General features: G+C 45.5%; 1 long non-coding RNA gene across 1 annotated transcript in view; it reads left to right on the top strand.

The window, feature by feature from the left end:
* The window catches only part of LOC132538735 (uncharacterized), a 30355-nt gene extending 17924 nt beyond the window's left edge, over positions 1-12431 (top strand). The window contains exon 3 of the long non-coding RNA XR_009550089.1: positions 12049-12431. This is a non-coding gene — a long non-coding RNA (uncharacterized LOC132538735). The remainder of the gene's footprint in view (positions 1-12048) is intronic.
* Positions 12432-13744: the final 1313 nt, after the last annotated feature.

The raw sequence follows: 13744 nt of genomic DNA, 5'->3' as shown, positions 1-13744 counted from the left end.
AACATCAGCACTGAATACTCCACTTTCTTACCATCCTCTTCGCCTTTGCTCACACAGAGTTTCCTCATTCCACCTCTCTGGCATCCCATCAAGTATCACCTCAAGAGAGAGAGAGAGAGAGAGAGAGAGATTGCCCGTGCAGTGCAAGATAGCAGCACCTGGAACTCTTCTGAGATGCCCCTAGCTCTGCTGGCTATCAAAGCTTCGGCAGTCACCTCCTGATCTTATAGCAGAAGTCTGGGATGTGTCTTCTGTCTACACTAGGATATATATGTCATGGACTTTGAATTCTTTTACTGATCTGTCTAAATGACAGAGAAAAGTGTCTGGCCTTACTATAGACACACAAGAAGCGTTTGGAGTAAAAGAATGAATAGTGAGGCCTTTCCTTTAATTCAGTGTGTGTGTGTGTGTGTGTGTGTGTGTGTGTGTGTGTGTGTGTGTGTGTGCGTGTGTATACTCTATATGGTTTATGAAGGTCTTCTGTGTGCAGTCAACATTCTACATTTGTGACTATCAGAGCAATGATGTCTTGTGTTGATGTTCTCTTAATTTTTTAACTCAAATTTCTTCATTTTAATCCTTGTTCTATGCAGTTAGTGTGACTGTCACCTGAAGAAGTTGAACTTTGTGAGATCTATTAGATGACTTCAAGTCTTGCCATCTGTCATTTAGTATTTCACAAAGGAGAAATGTGGTTCTGAGGAAGTGACAGATCTTTCAAATTAAGGAGTGTACAAAGGTATTTGAATGCTAAGTCGAGACCCAGTGATGGTGCACCTGGTAGGGTATGCATATTATCACTTGCAAGGCTGTGGGTTACAGCCTCTGATTCCTACCTACAGGGGGGAAGCTTAATGCAAGTGTCTTTCCTTCTCTTTTAAAATATTTATTTTAATGATCGAGGAGAGAGGGAGAGAGAGAGGAAGAGAGAGATAGAGTCCAGAACACTGCTCAACTCTGGCCTACTGTGGCACAGGGGATTGACCTGGGTCCTCAAAGCCTTTGACATGAGAGTCTTTTGCATAACCATCTTACTACCTCCCTAGCTCCTCTCCCTCCTCTCTCTCTGTGTCTCATCTTCTATCAAAGAAAAATGAAGGGAAAATAAAGGCCACAGGGACTGGTGAAGTTGTGTACCAAGCCCCAGTGATAACCCAGTGGCAAAAACAAACAAAAAAGTACCTAAATCTTTTAAAAGCCCAGGGTTATTTAGAATAATGGTTCACTATCTTTTTTTTTTTTTCAGTTCAAATTCTTGTCCATGGACCATTCTGATTCCCATTCAGCTATAAACCTTTATGCTAAAAACAAATGCTACAAAACATCCTCTTCCTCCTCCTCCTCTTCTGTCTTCTTTTTTGCATAACCACTGTCAGTAGTTAACTCTCAGAGTCATGTTCCACGGGTCGCCACACGCAGGTTAGCCAGATGCCTGGGGTTTTACTTCCAAGTCCCTCCAGGAAAGGCACCAATGACAACCTCTAGATCTGCTACATTATTGCTAAGTCACAGATCTGTGGAGCTAAGTCCTTTACAGTGGGCATCTGGCAAGTTTTAGCATCCAGAGAAACTTATTCATCACTGTGACTGCTGAGTGTTTTTGAACTCAATTCAGAAGAAGTTGGTCACTCACTAATGTCAAATCAGTTTGTACTCTGACTCACTCCACAAACAGAAGGAATCTCTGCACAGCTCTCCCTTTAAAAAAAAAATTCAGAGACCAGGGAGACAGCATAATGGTTATGGAAAAGACTTTCATATCTAAGGCTCTAAGGTCCCAGGTTCAGTCCCCTGCACCACCATAAGCCAGAGCTGAGCAGTGCTCTGGTCTTTCTTAATGTATCTCTCTTACATTCCCTCTCTCTCTCTCTCTTTCTCTCTTTCAAACAAAATAAACCTACTTGAGAAAACATCTATAGTTATATATATTATTTGGGGGCTGGGTAGTGGTGTATCTGGTTGAGCACACCATGTTTAAGGACCCAGATTTAAGCCCCAGTCCCCACTTGCAGGGGGGAAGCTTCACAAGTGGTGAAGCAGGGCTGCAGGTGTCTCTCCTCCTCTTTACTTCTCCCTTCCCTCTCAATTTCTGTCTGTCTTCATCCAGTAAATAAATAAAATATGTCTATAGTATCATCAGCTATTGAATAGTGGTTCACGAGATTGTAAAATTACAGGGGTAGAACGACCACCGAAGTTGTCTACCCTGATAACTGTTGTAGTTTTCACAAAGTCTTAAGAGATTTTATTTTATTTTTCACATCTCTTTTGAAAACACAGAAAGGGAACTTGGAGCGCCTATGAAAATAGATCCCTGCTCCTCTGGGAAGTTCTGGCACCCAGGGACAGCCCCTGCCATGAGCTGACAGTTGACCATTTCAAATACACATCCATGCAACTGTGGGAAAGATTCTAGGCACTTTGGAGGAAGGCGTGTGAAGTTCTATGACCTGTTGACAGAGCTATTGAAGACATGTAGCAAAATAAAGCAGGAACCACCAGACAATCAAAGCCTGTTGTCAACAGAGCTAGCTGTCTTCATGGAAAAACGCTTGCTAAACTGAGCCATGACGGACAGTGAGACAGAAGCTAAATGGGGAGCAGTGTTTATCTGGAGGGACAAAAAGAACATATCATCAGGGCTGTTGTCATGTCCAGTGCAGTTCAGATTCAAGGTTTCAGTACAAGGTAGGTGTCACCTAGAGTCTAAAAGCAATTTCTCCAGAATCTAAGTAGTATGGTGTATATTGGCCAGAAGAGACTCTTTGCCATAACACTGACTAGCCAAACCCAACTGGCTTCACCTTAAGAGTTGAAATCCAAAACCATAGGGTAGGAGGGGTACAATTCCACACAATTCCCACCACCCAATCTCCATTTCCCACCCCCTCCCCTGTTAATTTTCCCATTCTCTATCCCTCTGGGAGCATGGACCCAGGGTCATTGTGGGTTGCAGAAGGTAGGTCTGGCTTCTGTAATTGCTTCCTCGCTGAACATGGGCGTTGACTGGTCGGTCCATACTCCCAGTCTGCCTCTCTCTTTCCCTAGTAGGCTGGGTCTCTGGGGAAGCGGAGCTCCAGGACACATTGGTGGGGTCTTCAGTCTAGGGAAGCCTGGCCAGCATCCTGATGACATCTGGAACCTGGTGACTGAAAAGAGAGTTAACATACGAAGCCAAACAAATTGTTGAGCAATCATGGACCCAAAGCTTGGAATAGAGGAGAGGAAGTGTTAGGGGGGGTACTCACTGCAAACTCTAGTGCACTTCTGCTTTCAGGCATATATTTTGCAGTAGTTTACGGATACGTGTGAACATATGCTGTCTCTCACAGAAACTGGTGTATATCTAGGTTTTGGGACTTTGTTAGAAAGTCCCACCTTTGTTAGAAAGAACCACCTCCTACCCTATGGTTTTGTTAATTAATCCTTTCTTAAATTTAAAAAAAAAAAAAAAAGAGTTGAAATCCAATGTGGGTTGACCTGGGATGAAGGCTCTTTATCCATGTGGGTGAAAGGCCTGGATTTCTTTGTTCTCCTGTGTCTTCCACCCTCTACAGCTCTGGGATCTTCAGCAGATGCTTTGCATCCAGCCAACAGACAAAGGAACATGGGCATAGGGGACTCCGAGAGTCAGGGTCACACCTGGAAACGACACATGTCACTTCTATCTGCACTCCATTAACCAGGACCTAGTTCCATCAGCACCCTTAGAAAATAAGGGCCTGAGGGGGGTCGGGTGGTAGCAAAGCACAAGGACCTGCAAAAAGATCCCGCTTCGAGCCCCCAGTCCCCACCTGCAGGGGAGTCCCTTCACAGGCGGTGAAGCAGGTCTGCAGGTGTCTCTCTTTCTCTCCCTTTCTCTGTCTTCCCCTCCTCTCTTGATTTCTCTCTGTCCTGTCCAACAATGAATGATATTAACAACAACAATGATAATCACAACAAGGCTACAACAACAAGGGCAACAGAGGGGGAAAAATGGCCTCCAGGAGCAGTGGATTCATGGTGCAGGCACTGAGCCCCAGCAATAACCCTGGAGACAAAAAAAAGAAAGAAAATAAGAGCCTGGGAAGAACAGTCTGGCTGTTTGGACCTGGAAGAGGCTAGCTCTGTGTCCCATGTGAGAAAAGTTGAGACAACTGGTCTTCAGAACAAGTTATGCAAGAGGTCACATAGTTAACTCAAGCAGTACTATCTTCAAAAGTCTTTTTTCTTCAAGCCAACACTCTTAGAATCCCTTTTTAAAAAATATTTATTTACTTATTTATTCCCTTTTGTTGCCCTTGTTGTTTTATTGTTGTACTTATTGTTGTTGTTATTGATGTCATCATTGTTGGATAGGACAAAGAGAAATAGAGAGAGGAGGGGAAGACAGTGAAGGGGAGAGAAAGATAGACACCTGCAGACCTGCTTCACTGCTTGTGAAGTGACCCCCCTCCCCCACAGATGGGGAGCCAGGGGCTCAAATCAGGATCCTTATGCTGGTCCTTGTGTTTTGCACCACCTGCGCTTAACCCACTGTGCTACCGCCCAACTGCCAGAATCTCTTTTTGTGCGAGCCGTGCAGTATTGCACCAAATTAAACACACATAGTGTGAAACAGAAAGACCCATGCAAGGATCCCAGTTCGAGCTTGTTGTTGTCGTCAGTAGGGCCTCACTGCTCTAGGCTAACTTTTTGTATAGAAAAGAGAGAGAGGGAGAGAGAGAGAGAGAGAGAGAGGAGAGAGAGCAAAAGATGCCACAGCACTGACACTTCCTCCAGTGTAGTAGGGTTGGGTTTGAATCTGCATCTTCCATGTGGGGTAGAGCTCCCAGGCGAGTTTGCTTGCCAGCCCCACTACTCTTGGGATTTCTTTCAAATATAACATAAAAACTTTCTTTTTTCTTCTTTTGCTTGCAAGGTTATTACTGGGGATTGATACCTGCATTCCTAGTGACCTCCCCCCCCCTTCTTTCTTTTTGACAGAGTGGGAAAGAGGGATAGAGAGAAACCTGAAGTAGTACTCCACTACTCGTGAAACTTCCCCTTTGCATGTGGGGACTGGAGGCTCTATTGACTGAGCCACCACCTAAGCCACAGAAGCTGGATTTTAAGCTAGTCCTGAAAAGATCAAATTTATTGTTCACTTGAGCTAAATCCTTCTTTGATAGCCATCAGTCTGACATTTGATTATAAAGGAAATGCCCAGAGTTGCTCAGTATAAATGAAATAATTATTTGCAAAGTATGAGCGAACGAAGATAAATCAAATTTCTGGGGGCAGGGGTGTCCACATTCTTTGAAGTGGACCCTGCAGAGTGGCCAAGTGGGAGTTTTCTATTACCTACCTTCTAAGGCATCTGACAGTCATCCACAGAGGATGGTACCTTTTGGGAGTCCGGAATCTAGCAGAGACCTTCCCACACATTAGAGGGGAAAGTAGGATGAGTGGAACACACAGGAGGCTGAAGGACAATGCCACTTGACACGAGTCAGTTCTCTTCCTGTTCGTCAGCTCAGTACCAGGAGAAACCCCTCAGCTAGAGGTTGTTTCCTGCCTGGGAGAGTAAGAGAGTATGAGCCAGGGGCTAGCTTCCCCTGCAGCCTGGAGAGCAATGGAGTTTGGGCTCTCCTCAAAATATCAAAGCGACTAGCCTTCTCCTGGGACTTCATTGGCATAAGAAAACTCTATTATATGTTTTTTGATTTATTTATATATTTATTCATTCATCACTGGGGCTTCACTGGTCTGGAATGAGTTTTTAAAAATATTCTTTCTTGGGGGCTGGGCAGTAGTGCAGCGGGTTAAGCACACGTGGTACAAAGCGCAAGGACTGGTGCAAAGATCCCGGTTCAAGCCTCCAGTTCTCCACCTGCAGGGGGGGTCTCTTCACAAGCGGTGAAGCAGGTCTGCAGGTGTCTGTCTTTCTATCCTCCTCTGTGTCTTCTCCTCCTCTCATGATTTCTCTCTGTCCTATCCTACAGCAGCTATAACAACAATAACAACCACAACAAGGGCATCAACAAGGACAACAAAAATGGGGAAAATAGCCTCCAGGAGCAGTGGAGTCATAGTGATGGCACTGAACCCCAGTGATAACCCTGGAGGCAAAAAAAAATTCTTTCTTTTATTTTCTCTATTTATTGGATAGAAGCAGAGGGAAAGTGAGAGGGAAGGAGAAGGGAGGGGAGAGACAACAGACTTGCTTCACCACTTGTGAAACTTCCTCCGTGCATGGGGAGCCAGGGGCTTGAACCTGGGCCCTTGTATACTATAACATGTGCACTCACAGGCAACCAGATGTGCCCACACAGGGCCCCTGGACTGATTTTTTTCAGATAGAGATAGGCAGAGTCAGGGTAGGGTTAGACAGCATAATGGTTATGCAAAGAGACTCTCATGCCTGAGGCTCCAAAGTCCCAGGTTCAGTTTCTTCACCACCATAAGCTAGAGCTGAGCAGTGCTCTGGGGAAAGACAGACAGAGAGAGAGAGAGAGAAGAGAAAAGCAAAGCAAAGAGAAGAGGGAGAGGGAGAGGGAGAGGGAGAGGGAGAGGGAGAGGGAGAGGGAGAGGGAGAGGGAGAGGGAGAGGGAGAGGGAGAGGGAGAGACCCCACACAACCACAAGCTTCCTTCAATATAGTGGGAGCCAAGTTTGACCCTAAGTCATGCATATGGCAAAGCAGCACAGTAGCCAACTGAGGTGGCCCCCAAATCATGTTATTTTAGTTTGATATTTTATCTTTTAAGGTTGAGGCTGTTTTTTTTTTTTTCTTCCACCAGGCAGGGTTATCACTAGAGGGTTATCATGTCAATGCCTACATGACAAATCCACCATTCCCTGTGGCCATCCACCATTCACCTTTTTTTGCTTTGTTTTGTTTTGTTTCTTTCATTTAATGGAGACGGAGGATGGAGAGAAAGAGACAGAGAGAAAGAAAGAGACCCATAGCACTGCCTCATAGATCATAGAGATTTCCCGACCACAGGTGGGACTTGAACCTGGGTCCTTGTACATGGTAACGTGTGTGCACCACCACCCAGCCCCTTGGATTTTATTTTTAAGAGATTTGTCTATTTGTTTACTTAGAGAGAGAAGAAGAAGTGACGTAAAGGATGGAAACAAGACCTCATGTTTGAGGGTTTAACACCTCCTAGGTCACAGTCAAGGTCTTCATCCTTTTGTTTGGTTCATTTCGGTACCAGGGATTTGAACCCCAGGGCCTCACATAAACAAGGCACAAGTCCTTGGGATGCATTGGATCGACCTTCCCGTGGTGCATCCCGTGAGTACCCATTCATTGGGGAAACTGACGATCCTTCCTAGCCGACTGAATCCACATGGATCCCAGTCACTTTCAAAGCCAGCAACAAGCAGCTCCTGACAGCTTTCAAGCTGTTGGTCCTGCTCTTCGAGTCCTCCAACTTAATGTTGAGGGGCTGTCCTTTGCCAAACGCGTTCTTATTGGTCAATTGGCGATATGACCCACATAGTCAACGACTGCCACCTCTCCAGATTCAAAGGAGGTCTCGAAACTTTACATCAGGCTCAACCTGACGCTGTTGACTGGCTACAGAAGAAGGGCAAACGCTAGAAGAAGAAGAAGGCACAAGTCCTACCACTAAGCTCTATCCACAGCCTCCTCAGATGCTATCAGGACACCCCCCCTTGAGACACAGGCCACACCTCATCTACAGACCCATACAGTGACAGCAGTGGTGGAAAGATCTTTTAATATAACACTAAAATGGGAAGGAAAAATAAATAGTATGGAATTTCGATCTTTAAACCAAGGGTTCGTTCAGGCCTCAGCAAACCAGCAGCCAAATTGGTGAGATAAGAACTAAAAACAGGGGTCCTGGGAGGGAAGCCAGATTAATGGAGATGCAAAAAAACACTTCCTTGCCTGAGGCACCAAAGTCTAAATTCAGTCCCTCCCGTCCCCCACCATCATAACCCGGAGTTGAGCAGTGCTCTGATAAAACACACAAAAAAGGAAGGGCTGGAGGGGAAAGAAAGGGAGGAGAGATCCTCTTTACTAGAGACGTCTTACTGAGACCCTGCTGTTTTCTCTTTTCCTCCACCAGCTCCACCCACATTGCCAGGCTGACCTCTGGCAATTTTTTTTTTTTTAGTATTTATTTATTTATGTCATTTTTGTCGCCCTTGTTTTTATTGTCGTCGTTCTGGTTGTTATTGATGTCGTCATTGTTGGATAGGACAGAGAGAAATGGAGAGAGCAGGGGAAGACAGAGAGGGAGAGAGAAAGAGAGACACCTGCAGACCTGCTTCACCGCCTGTGAAGCGACTCCCCTGCAGGTGGGGAGCTGGGGGCTGGAACCGGGATCCTTGATCCTTGTGTTGGTCCTTATGCTTTGCACCATGTACGCCTAACCCGCTGCGCTACCGCCCCACTCCCCTCTGGCAACTCTTGAGCCATCTTGAGCCATCAGTTCCAGAGCAACTGGAACACTCACTCACTCACTCACTCACTCACTGGTGTCTATTATCTCTCCACTGCCTCCCACTCTGTTATCTGCCAGTTTCTGTTATCTGCTCAGTCCTTCAAGATCCAAGGTAAGTATCTGTTAGTGGGCTTCCCCGTCCTCCTTCCTCCTCTGTTACGGACTGGGGTACATATATCAACAGGATATATATATATCTTCTGTTTCCCCATTCAGCCTAGCAAGATGATTTTAACCTGGTGAAACCACACTAAGTATTTATTACATATTTTGTGAACTTAAATAAAACTGACACCATCATTGTTAATTAGAAAATAGTTTTTGGGGGGCCAGGTGGTGTCACCTCTGGTAGAGCACACATTATTATGTGCAAGGACTTGGGTTCAAATCACTGGTTCCCACCTATGGGGTGGGGGGGGGCTTCATGAGTGGTGAAGCAGGGCTGCGGGTGTCTCCCTTTTTTTTTTTTGTCAATCGGTGAGTTTTTATGTGATTTTCTTTTTAATTTATAAAAAAAGAAACATTGACTAAACCATAGGATCAAAGGGCTACAACTTCACACAGTTCCCACCACCAGAATCCCTTTCCCTCCCCTGATAGCTTTCCTATTCTTTATCCCTCTGGGAGTATGGACCCAAGGTCATTGTGGGATGCAGAGGGTGGAAGGTCTGGCTTCTGTAATTGCTTCCCCGCTGAACATGGGCATAGACTGGTTGATCCATACTTCCAGTCTGCCTCTCTCTTTCCCTAGTGGGGCAGGGCTCTGGGGAAGCGGAGCTCCAGGACACATTGGTGGGGTTGTCTGTCCAGGGAAGTCTGGTTGGCATCCTTCTAGCATCTGGAACCAGAGTGGCTGAAAAGAGAGTTAACATACAAAGCCAAACAAATTGTTGAACAATCATGGACCTAAAGGCTCAAATAGTGCAGATGAAGAGTTGGGGGACCCTCCATTTTGTAGCTAGCTAGGAGGCATATTTTAGTTATATTCCAAAGGGCCTGTGGCTATACTAGTTTTTTGTTTTGTTTTGTTTTTTTGCCTGAGCCTGAAGTCTGATATGCGGGTGGACCCTAATTATTATTTGAGGAGGTGATGTCACGGCAGGCAGAAGGACCAGAAAGCTGGATCAGGGAAGAGAGTAGCTCCCAAATAAGGGAAGGGGTATAAATATTGTTGACTGTAAACCCTATCAATTTGATGTGATCTGGGGCCCATATTCAGCTTAGGGGCCTATGTGATCTGAGCTCACATTCTTTGGTCATGAGTAGGAACATTCCAAGCTGCCCCAATATCAGGACCCATCTTCCTCAGGTGTAGCACAGAGTATGTTGTCCAGCCTCCCTTCGGAGGATGGAACATTCTCTATTGTTGCTGATCCATGTTGAGGGTAAGGCCCTATGGGGGCTCACAAAGGGGTCTATTGTGTTGTTCCTGATAGGAATGACCGGTAATGGGAGTCGGTTGGTAGCACAGTGGGTTAAGCACACGTGGCACAAAGCTCAAGGACCGGTGGAAGGATCCCGGTTCGAGCACCCAGCTTCCCACCTGCAGGGGAGTCGCTTCACAATTGGTGAAGTAGGTCTGCAGGTGTTTATCTTTCTCACCTCCCCTCTGTCTTCCCCTCTGTCCATTCCTCTCTGTCCTATCCAACAATGACAACAATAATAATTACAACAATAAAGCAACAAGGGCAACAAAAGGGAATAAATTTTAAAAAAAAAAAAGGAAAATAAAAAAAAGGAATGACAGTAACAATGGAGGGAGGGATTTATTCGAGGTCTAGGCCCATCATGTCTGTTTGGGAATCTCAGGACTCCTTGAATAGGGCCCCAGCTGATTATTTTTCCCTTTTTATCTCCTCCTCTCCTCTCAATTTCTCTGTCTCTATCTAGTAAATATATAAATAAATAAATAAATAAATAAATAAATAAATAAATATTGATGTGATACCTGGGAATGAACTTTGGGATGTGCTCATCAGTAATATCACCAAATGGCCTCCTGACCTAATTTTGTAATCTTTATTTCTTAGAGAGAGACAGAGACAGAGAGAGAGAAAAGCCGCAACCACCCAGGGAGCTCCTCTGGTCCTGTTAGCGGTGCATCATGTGATGGTGGGGGTGTAACTCAGGGCCTCACACATAGCAGGGCATGTGCTTTACCAGCTGAGCTATTTCCCATCTCCTATGGTGTAGATAGACATTTCTATTTTATTATTATTATTTCTAATTTATTTATTCATTTTTTTAAAGAAGAACAACTTCCTTTATTCCCTTTTGTTGCCCTTGTTGTTTTACTGTTGTAGTTATTATTGTTGTTGCTATTGATGTCGTCGTTGTTAGGACAGAGAGAAATGGAGAGAGGAGGGTAAGATGGTGGAGAAAAAGAGAGACACCTGCAGACCTGCTTCACCGCTTGTGAAGTGACTCCTCTGCAGGTGGGGAGCTGGGGGCTCAAACCGGGAACCTTATGCCAGTCCTTGCACTTTGCACCACATGCGCTTAACCCACTGTGCTACCGCCCGACTCCCTATTTATTCATTTTTAACCAGGGCACTGCTCTGGCTTATGGTAGTGCTGGGGATTAAAGCTGGGACCTCTGGTGCCTGAGGCATCAAAGTCTTTTTGCATAAGCATTAAGCTATCTTCGCAGTCATATATATCTATATGTGTGTGTGTATGTGTATATGTATGATTTTCAGTGTGGTTGGTTAAAATTATTCTAGTTGTTTGACTACTTAGTGTATACCTCAAAACTTCACTTATTGACAGTGTCTACATTTCAAGATTAAACAAAACATCAGGGAAAATAAGATAGAAACTTACTCAGGGCCAGGTGGCAGTGCACCTGGTTAAGTACACACACAACATTGCACAAGGACTCAGGTTTAAGCCCCCAGTCCCTACCTGCAGGGGGAAAGCTTCGTGAATGGTGAAGTAGACCTGCAGGTGTCTCTGTCTTTCTCCCTCTCTGTCTCCGCCTCTTAATTTCTCTCTGTATCAATCCAATAATAAATACCTACAAATAAAAAATTAAACTTAGGTAGATGACCCATGTTTAGAAATTGCTTGTTTCAATAAAAAAAAAAAAAGTGCTCAGTGTGAGTGGGGGATAAGATAACATGATGGTCATGCAAAAAGACTCTCATGGCTGAGGCTCCTAAGTCCTAGGTTCCCAGGTTCAGTACCTAGCACCACCATAAGCCAGAGCTGAGCAGTGTATGGTGACCCCGGGAAGTGGATTAGACTTTGGACTCTCATGCACAGGACCCCAAGTTAGATCCCTGGCAACGCATGTTCCAGAGTGATGCTCTGCTTCTCTCTTTCTCCCTTCCTCTCTCACATTCATAAGTAATAAATCTTTGGGGGGGGGGGATACTCTGTGTGTGAGAGTCAAAATAGCTAACATGAGGCTGGGGAACTAGGTCAGGCCAGTAGAGTCAAGACTTGTTCCTGAAGCTCCTGGTTCTCAGACAAAAGAAATCTTTTTTTAAAATGACAGATTTATAGAAGGGGTGACAGTTAATGAAACTGAGAGATGGGCTTCTCATAGAATGTGATCTCACACCATCAAAACAGCAACGGTATTTTTTTTTCCTCCTCAGACTATGAACTTCCACGGGATCTGGAAGTGGTGTTCAGGGAGAAGTTTGCAACATTCTTGCTTTGGGTGAAGAGTCCTTACCAGCAGGGCTGACACAGGGCATGGCTCAGACTTGGAACCTCTTTTCATTTTTAAATTTTTTTTTCCCCTCCAGGGTTATTGCTGGGCTTGGTGCCTGCACCATGAATCCACCGCTCCTGGAGGCCATTTTTCCCCCCTTTGCTGCCCTTGTTGCCGTAGCCTCGTTGTGGTTATTATTATTACCACTGTTGATGTTCGTTGTTGGATAGGACAGAGAGAAATGGAGAGAGAGGGGAAGACAGAGAGGAGGAGAGAAAGACAGACACCTGCAGACCTGCTTCACTGCCTGTGAAGCGACTCCCCTGCAGGTGGGGAGCCAAGGGCTCCTTGTGCTTTGCGCCACATGTGCTTAACCCACTGCACCACCGCCCAACACCCCATTTTAAATTTTTTTTATTTTAAAATGCAAATACTGACAAGACTATAGGATAAAAGGGGTACCACGAAACCTCTTTTTCTTAAGTCCACTCTCTTTGCTTGGTGCCTGCACTACAAATCTACTGCTCCTGGTGGCTGTTTTTTTCACCCATTTTATTGGACAGGACAGAGAGAAATTGAGAAGAGGGGAAGACAGGGAGAGAGAAAGACAGACAGTCGCAGACCTGCTTCTCCTCTTGTAAAGTGACATCCCCCCCCCAGGTGGGGAGCTGGGGATTATAGCTGGGATCCTTGTGGAGGTCCTTGTTCTTCATATATGTGTTTAACCCAGTGGCCAGTGCACACCCCCTTCCTTTATTTTATTTTATTTGCCCCCAGGGTTATCACTGGGACTTTGGGCTGGGCAATCCACTGCTCCTGAAGGCTATTTTCCCCGTTTTGTTGACCTTGTTGTGGTTGTTATTGTTGTTATAGCTTTGTTGTCTCTGGATAGGGCAGAGAGAAATGGAGAGAGGAGGGGAGACAGAGAGGGGGAGAGAAAGATAGACACCTGCAGACCTGCTTCACCGCCCCTGCAGGTGAGGAGCCGGGAGCTCAAACCAGGATCCTTGCACCAGTCCTTGCGCTTTGCCATGTGTGTGTAACTCGCTGCGCTATTGCCCAGCCCCCTCCCATCCCCTTTCATTCTAAGCCACACCTGCTACTTATGAATATCCTTCCTTCTTTTCCCCACCCCAACCTCCTTTTCTCTCTCTCTCCGTCCTGATGGAATCGGAGTTCAGAGTCCTCTAGTCATTCCCCTAACATTCTCCCCTCTAGAAGCATGAACCAAACAATTTTATGAGGTGCAGAAAGTAGGAGGTCTTACTTATGTAACTGGACATGGGCACCGGCAGGTCAATCCATTAACCCCAGCCCGTTTCTGTCTTTCTAGTGGGGTAGGGATCTAGAGAGGTGAGGCTTTGGGACACATCATCTGTACAGGGAGTTCAAGATGAGATCATAGTAACATCTGAAACTTGCTGGCTATGGCTTAGTGAGTTTCTGGAGAGATCCTGCTTGTGTTTTGAGTTTCCAGGTGATTTTTTTCCCCTAGTTTGTCAGGGGTACAATCTGAAATGGCTCCTACTCCATAGCCACGTCTCCTGGTTTCAATGAATTTTTTTAGCGACCAGGTAGCATTTCATTGAGTCTGTGTCCCGCAGCTTCTTTGCCCAGCCCGTCTGCTGAGGGACATT

Source organism: Erinaceus europaeus, chromosome 5 (assembly GCF_950295315.1).
Source record: "Erinaceus europaeus chromosome 5, mEriEur2.1, whole genome shotgun sequence".
In the NCBI taxonomy this organism is placed as follows: Eukaryota; Metazoa; Chordata; class Mammalia; order Eulipotyphla; family Erinaceidae; genus Erinaceus; species Erinaceus europaeus.
This window is presented reverse-complemented; position numbering and strand designations above follow the sequence as displayed.